Here is an 8,295-nt window from a genome sequence, read left to right on the forward strand (position 1 = left end):
AAAACACCCCGGACCCAGCACCTTGTGAGGAGATGCTGAGCACGGGGCCAATACTCCGACCCGGGGAGCTGGGGGTGCCCTGAGCACCTCGGGGGCTGCCAGGGTGACCCCTGGGAGCTGCCTCCTCGGGGGGAGACCCAGCCCCAGGTGGGGGGCTCTCTCTGGTTCTGGAAGGGTCCAACCCATCTTATTAAAGGGATCATCATCGTCCTCTCGCTCTGCCCTCAGTGGCTGCAGCCTCACAGGGGTGGTGTGGGGAGAGGAAGATGCTGGAGGTGCCTCTGGCTGTGGCAGTGAGCACGGGGTGAGTGGGCACAGCAGAGCTGAGGGGTCTGCACCAGGAACCCCCCATCACTGCCCCCTCACCAGGGCAAGACTGGGAGCAAACGGGGCTGTTTCCCCACCCCTGGCACCATGAGCCTGTTGCTGCAGGGGCGTCTTTGTACCCCATAAAGGCTTTAGTGCAGCTTTGCTCCAGCCACAGAGGAGCTGCACCACAGCATGGAGCTATTTTGGGCTGGTGTTGAGATACCAGCACGATGAGTGAGTCAGAAATATTCCAGATGCACAGGCTGCCTCTGAATCTCGAGTTATTCAGAGTCTTCAGGGTCAGCAGGGCAAAACCCATGATTTAAGGTGGGCCCAGCTCCATCCTGCTGCCCCAGAGGGTCACACAACACCCACAATGCATGATCAGGGCAGGGTCCTTGTGCCAGGGGCTGGGACTGGTGATGTCACCAGGGTGTGTTGGATGTGTCTTGGACAACTCCCCAGGACCACAAAAACTGCAGGAGGCAGCAGGTCCAGTGCCCAAAGGTGCCTGACACCCCAGGCTGCCACTTCCCTCCATCACAAACTGCTTCAGATCCTTTCCAGCTCCCACATCCCACCACTCAGTTGCCCCAGGTTGGGAGCACAGGCAGGTGCTGCAGAATTCCTGCCTGTCCTCAGCTCCTTCCCTTCTCCTGACTAACCAGGGCTATGTCAGGGACCACCCTCCTGTCCGGGAGTCGCAGAGAGCCAGAAGGTCCCCCCTGAGCTTCCTGTTCTCCAGGCTGAGCCCCCCCAGCTCCCTCAGCTGCTCCTGGTGCTTCAGACCCTTCACCTAAGGGAAAAAAAACCCCAAACAAATCCCTCATTATTAGTAAACCCAAAGAAACAAGAACCCAAAGCTTCCCCCGCCCGTGTCTGTGCCATTGCATAATGGGAAACCCTCGAACCTAAAATATCCCCACTCCTCTGGTTGCTGAAGCTGATGATCGACCATCTGGCTGCAATTTTTCAACTCTAATCTAACGAGGCAGACGCTGCTTTTGGGGTGAGCACAAGGACAAAAGCCCTCGTGGACTCCCCAGGAAGGTGGTCGTGGGTTTATGGGGGGGTGAGGGGGTTCCATGTGAGGAGCAGTTTGTGTGAGCAGAGGGAGGGTCAGGCTCCTCCTGGGATGTTTGGGGCACCTTTGGGAGCAGAGGGATACGTCAGATGGTCGGGAGGCACCGCTGCTGCTGTGTGGAATGATGGAGAATTGTGTCCTGAAGGGAGAGATCCATGGGGCACATCCCAGTTCTGTGGGGGCACATCCCAGTTCCGTGGGGACACATCCCAGTTCCGTGGGGACACATCCCAGTTCCGTGGGGGTACATCCCAGTTTTGTGGGGGCACATCCCAGGTGAGGAAAATAACACCTCAAAGACAAGTTTCACAGCCACATCCTCATTTCCCACGCAAATAAGGAAGAACCTGAACTGAACTCTGACCACAAACCAGGACACTGGGAGGGGAGGAGAGAGGTTTTTACTTAATATATGTAAATTTTAGGGAAATTTACAGTTCTATCGCCATGGAGAAACTCTGCAGGAGGAGCACACACACCTCAGGTGGAAGCACATCCCATCTCTGTCTCGCCCACGATGGGAATTTTGCTATTGAGGCTCCAGCTGGAAACAAGAAACAAACCTGTGCACAGAAAAGAGGCCTTTTGGGGAAAGTGGCTCCACACACCTCACACAGGCCTGTCCCTCCACAGGCACTCCAGAAACCAGGCATGGGGGAAGGAGAGCTCAGAGCATCCAGCTGCCCAGGCTCTGCTGAGCACAGGCCATCCTCAGGGGAGGTGACTCCAGCTCTGGGTGGACCAGGTGGAATTGGAATGGATTGGAATGAATGGTCACAGGAATTTTGGTAAATGCTTGTGGCAGTTTGGCAAACACAACAGTTTGTGGTGACCACACTCACCTCCTGGGCTCCTTCCTGCTGGCTGTGCCCCTGAGCTCTTCAGGCTGACCATGGAATCACAGAAGATTAAAACCATCTTAAAGATCATCCACTCCAGTCCTCTGCTGTGGGCAGGGACACCTTCCACTGGAGTCCATCCAACCCTACCTCAAACACTCCCAAGGATGGGGCAGCCACAGCTTCCCTGGGTAACCTGTGCCAGGGCCTCCCCACCCTCATCACAATAAACTTCTTTCTTAAATTTGATCTAAATTGACTGTCCTTCAGTACAAAACCATCACCCCTTGTGCTGTCACAACAGGCACCACTGAGAAGTTTGTCTCCATTCTCTTATGGGCCCCCTGAAGTATTAAAAGTCCTGTGATAACACACCCACTGTACAGACACAGCCAGTGTCACCTGGGGCTCAAAACATTTTGCAGAGGAAAGCTGGGACTGTTTGGTTTTTGGGTGAATACAAAGGTATCAGAGCTGGGACCTTCCTCTGCCCAGTCTGAGTCACCACTGACCCACTTTCTAGTGAGGATCCCTCAACAGCACAGAATAGGACCTGAGCAGAAACTCAGCCTTCCCAGAGCTGCTCACAAACTTGACTCATGTCAAACCCAAAATCACTTTTGAAAATTCTTTGAGGCTTAACAAGTTCAGGGCAATGGACCTGCCAGTAGCAGCCCCAACAGCACTGAACTCTCCCTGTCAGGGGAAAGGGGAAAAGGAAAGAGGAGCTGAGTCCTGGGGTCAGCTCAGGAACTGGAGCATAGGCAAGAGCAGCCCCTGGCACTGGGGACATCAGCCAATTCCCGATGGGAATCCAGCAGAGCCTCTTGCAGCCGGACACACGCGGGGGAGGACGGGGCAGCTCGTGGGGCAGAGCACCAGTGACCATGAGAGGCCACGGGCTGGAGGGGGTGAGAACCCAGACAACCAGGGGAGGGGGAGGATTTTCACCAGCCAGTGGCCCGAAAACGTGATCGAAGGCTTTGGTGTCCTTCAACTTCGACTATCCCGGGGAAAACGGGGGAAACCCAATTCCTGCGGTCTGTTGTGACCAGACAGCGAACAAGAGAATTTCCCAATGCCCTTTAAGGAGCGGTCTCGTGCTGCCCGCATCGCTGGCGGCTCTGTTCCAGCTCGCAGCCCGTGTCATCCCGGTCCAGCCCCAGCGCTCCGCCTTAACCCCCGCGCGGCCACCGCCGCGCCCCGATCTCCAGCAGAGGTGCAGCCCCTGGAACAGCTCAGGCAGTTCAAATCCAGGTCACCGGGACTTAATGGGAATTCCCGGTGGGCCCGTTTCACCCTGTCAGCGCAGTCCCCCGGCAGCTCCCGCTCCCCCCGCTGCCCCTCCCCTGCCCCAGCACCTCGCCGGGCCCTCCTGGGGATGCCGGGGAGCAGAGGCTGCTGAGTTAAATCGGCAGCTGGCAAAGAAAAGGCTCCGTTTTCCCGTTTTCCTGAGGTTTTCCTCCCAGTCCTTAAGAATTTAAATTCGTAACTAGAAAAGAGCATTTTATTGAATTAGGTTGAATTAGGTTTGAGGTCTCTCAAAATCCTGGCTCCCCTCTCTCTGATATCAGTGGCACTGTGGCCTCCAGGTCAGAGAATTTTATATAACTCTCTCCTCACCCTACACTGGCTACAACCCCTTCACTGAGATCTCTTTCACAAGGATCTTCCCCTCCCTCACTGGACATCAAAATGCAAATACAAAACCAAAATGCCTAACCTGGAGCATTGCAGAGCATCCTAAGTTACTATTTTGTTAAAAACCTTTCCCTAGTCAGCAAGGGAAGGCAAGAGGGGTTAAGAAACCAGATTTCTGAGCCCCATGATTAAATCAGGATTTCATTTCATAGAATCATTCAGGCTGGAAAAGACCTCTGAGACCATCAAGTCCAAACTTTGACTGATCCCCATCTTGTCAACTAGACCAGAGCACTCAGTGCCATGGGCAGGGACACCTTCCACCAGCCCAGGTCATTCCAAGCCCTGTCCAACCTGGCCTTGGACACTTCCAGGGATCCAGGGGCAGCCACAGCTTCTCTGGGCAACCTGTGCCAGGGCCTCCCCACCCTCACAGGGGAGAATTCCTTCCCAATATCCCATCTAACTCTGCCCTCTGGCAGCAAGAAGCCATTCCCCCTCTTCCTGGAATCCCAGGCCCTTCTCACAAGGACATCAATGTGTTTCCAAAATCATTTTTCGTGCAGAACAGGTTTTTTAAAAAGTTTGTCGATTGTGGATTTTCAGGTGATTTCAAGTTTATGAAAAAAGATATAAAAAACCTGGCAAACATTCATAAATGGGAATATTGATTTTCTAGGGACAAGAAATACTCAGAGGTGAAAAAACAAAAGTAACTTACTTTCAGTCATGATGTGCCTTTCAATAAGTGCAAGACAAGAGCTGAGGAGCCACACGGTACTCCCCAACACCCACAGCAGAGCTGAACCACACCACTGCTCGTTTGCTCACTGAAGAAATCTCACTCATTGCCAGGGGTGGGATCCTGACTGGCATCGGAATTCTGAGGGGAACCTCCTGGCAAAGCACATTCCAGAGGACACATGGGTGTGCATCATTTCACCTCTCAGCCTGACCCACAACTGTGCTGGGGCTGTTTCCAACAGGAAAGTGGGTTCACAGCTCTTGCTCCTGCTCCTGCTCCTGCTCACCAGACCTCCCCCCACAGAGGGAATCCAGGCCACGAGGCAGCTCGGCCAGGAGTCACAGCTTGGGCACCTGGAGAAGGGCCAGGTGGGAACAGCCAAAGAGTCACCAGAACATCCTGTCCAATGAAAAAATGACAGGGAGGAGGACAGCAAAGCCTGGATTGCTCAGAAATGGCTCCCTAGGCCAGATGAACGCTGAGGAGATGCCTTTAAATCCCCCTTCCAAGGCATTTTCCCCAGCTATCAACATGGAATTTACACAACAGTGATAATGTCACACTGCAGAAAACAAAATGTCATTTCCTGAGCAATGATGAACTGGTATTTGGAGTCTCCTCTGATACAGAGAAAACGAATGGTAATTTCCCTGGGAGCAGAAGCCCCCGAGCTCCTTCCCCTGCTGCTGCAGAGGGTGGATTGCACTGAGTTACAGCACAGACAGCAAAACATCATTTAACTCTTGCAAATGGATCCGTCCTTCAGGAGCTGCTTCACGGTAACTGAGCAGAGCGTGTCCCATTCACAGGGATCAGGCACTGAGCACGTCTCAATGAACAGCTCCTCTGGATGGAACCTCCCAGCCAGCAAGCTGTGTGTGCCTGGGACCAGGAAACCTTGAATTATTAACAAACCAAGCTACAAGATCGTAACGTGCCTCCATACAAGCAGTTGCCACAAAGCTACAGGCAGGAACACTTAGTGCTGACAATATTTAACACCCAACCTATGCTTCCAATGGGAAAATCACCCTGCAGTGAGGATCTCGTTTATACTGGCATTATCCAATATGAAACAAATCGCGTTATCCTCACTTTAGAGCAGAGGGAAAGGAGGTGGAGCCGTCAGCGGGCGCCACAAAGGCTCAGTTGGGATCACGTCTAGACGTGTGGTGCTGTGGGAGAGGCCCTCAGGCACCCGAGGCATCGGCCCGGGGGTGGCAGATGTGACAGGGGACCCTTGGGAGCCGCTCTGCTCCCTCTCGGAGTGACAGCTGGAGGCCACAGGAACACCCAGGGGCACCTCCGGCAGCTCCGCGCATCTGCCCGGGGCCGCCGAGCTGAGCCCGCGTGTGAGCCCGGCTCTGACCTCCCCTTTCCTCCTCCCGAGCACGGGATCGAGCACAAGGTTGGCTCTCACCAGACCACTGCCCATAACAAATGTGCGGCAAGGGCAGAGTGCTGGGACCGTGCCCATGTTTGCAGCAGAGGTTTAAAGGCATTTCGGACCTTCTCGCTGGGAATTCGTTGTTAAGCAAAGGCTTCTGTCCTAAAACCCCGGGAGCACACGCTGAGCCGGGGCCTGTGCCTGCCTGTGTGGGCTCACCCGCTGCAACCACGAGTCTGAAGACACGCGGGGGTTAAGGGTTCGGGAGCAGCAGGAGCCCAGGCCCCGGGTATCCCTGCACTGGAACCTGTGCCAATGCAGCAGGAGCCCAGATCCTGGTTATCCCTGCACTTTATTCCCTGCCAATGCAGCAGGAGCCCAGATCCTGGTTATCCCTGCACTTTATTCCCTGCCAATGCAGCAGGAGCCCAGATCCCTGATATCCCTGCACGGGAACCCATGGTGAGCTTCAGGATGATGTTACCATTCCCAGGCATGGAGTTGGCAATGGAATCTGGGCTGTTCTCTGCTCCATGCACTTCTCCCAGACTGTGGAGCCTGTGGGCTGCTCGGGTGCCCTGGCAGTGGAGAAAACAGAGTTATCAGCGCTGGAGCTGCCCTGGTGACCGTCACCGCCCCGTCCCCACAGGCTCGGGCACAGGGCAGCTCTGTGCCCGCTTTCCTCTCGCTCCAGACAAACAGCTTTTGTTCCCTCCCAGCTCCCACGGCAAACGCTCCATCCCTCCTTCCCCGGGCTGAGGTCAGAGCGGCAGCGAGGGGACAGCAAAGCCACCCTGTGACAGCCCCAGACAGACACCGCGCCGTGCCCGTGACAGGAGCGGCTCCTGCAGCCGCGGCTCAACTGGGGCAGCTAATGCAGCACAGTTCACCGGGCAGGCCCGCGTGCTCATCCATATGCAAACATGCAGATTTCCCCCCTCCTCGAAGTGCCACCCTTTCCGAGGCCTGACTTCCAAACTTTGTGGGTTTTCCCTTTTTTAATGAGATTGTTCTCGTCCCTGCACAGCAGTTCCCACACAAAAGGCACAGCTAGTTCCATGCCGACCCTTTTTTTCCTACTAAACAGAGTCAAATACATAAAAATTCCAAATTGTGGCTCTAAGACAAATCACTAAACATCCCTCTCCCTCCCTCCCATATTCTATTGCTGGAAAAAAAGAAGCCATCTCACTCAGACTGGAGTAATCCACTGGATTTAATAAGATTTTTTTTTTCTCCAGACCCCGAGAATGTCACCACAAATCCAAGTTCCATCCAGTATTTTTTGTGCCAAAGTCTCTCCTGGACGTTTATTTCAGAATGACCTTCACATTAAGCCAAAGCAAGAGCATTTTAAAGCAATGCAGATATCATTTCTTCAAAAGGAAATATCAAGTCTGATGCTCTGGAATCGACCACAGCCAGAACAGGGAGCTGTGACAGACCCCCACGACCAACACACGCTCAGCTTCCAACAAAATGTGCACTTTCAACACAATCAAAATAAAATAAAAAGCAGCAATAGAAACAGCTCCAGTACTTGGCATTTTTGGAGTGAATCCAGCGCTGGGATTGGAATATTCTGGAGACTCTGTTCACTACCAGGGATTTACTGGGTGGGCAGAGGCGCATGGGACTGACCTGAGGCATTCATGTGGGGGATGGCTCAGATCATTAATTGGGAAATAACACAAACAACAGGGAGCAGTGGGTGGGAACCCATTTCATTTTAATCCATTAATAGGAAATCACTGCAGTTTGGGAAGAGAGCAGCGAGGGGAAGGATTTTCCCTGCTTTCACTGGTGAAAGCTGTTCCCAAAGCACCACACGGGGTTAGAGCAGCATCACTTGTTTGGGACAGTGAGAACCACCCCAGTGCTGGGTATGAGTGGACTGCAGCCACCAGCCCTGCTTATCTCCAGGCTCCAAATGTCTCTCCCTCATACTTCCAGACATGTTTTCCACCCAGCTTCCCCACCACACTCACAGCTCACTCTGGCAGAGCCTCTGTGCTTCTCTTCAGGCCCCTGTTTAATTAGAGGAGCCCTATTAATGAATTTCTCTCACCTGCACAGCCCAGTCCCATCTCACAGGCCATCCCTGCCCACATCCACTTGCTCTGTACCTCCTGTGTCACCCACACTTCCTCACACACATCACCCTGGCACTTCACCTGAAATCAGTGGCTGCTGCTGCCAGGGGTTAGCGCTGGGCCAAGGGCTGGGCAGCCAGTTCCCTTCCCAGAGCCCCCACAGCCCCAGAGGGGCTCACACAGGGGCTGTGTGGGCT

The sequence above is a fragment of the Manacus vitellinus genome, unplaced genomic scaffold (assembly GCF_001715985.3).
Source record: "Manacus vitellinus isolate BGI_N305 unplaced genomic scaffold, ASM171598v3 scaffold_100_pilon, whole genome shotgun sequence".
Taxonomy (NCBI): domain Eukaryota; kingdom Metazoa; phylum Chordata; class Aves; order Passeriformes; family Pipridae; genus Manacus; species Manacus vitellinus.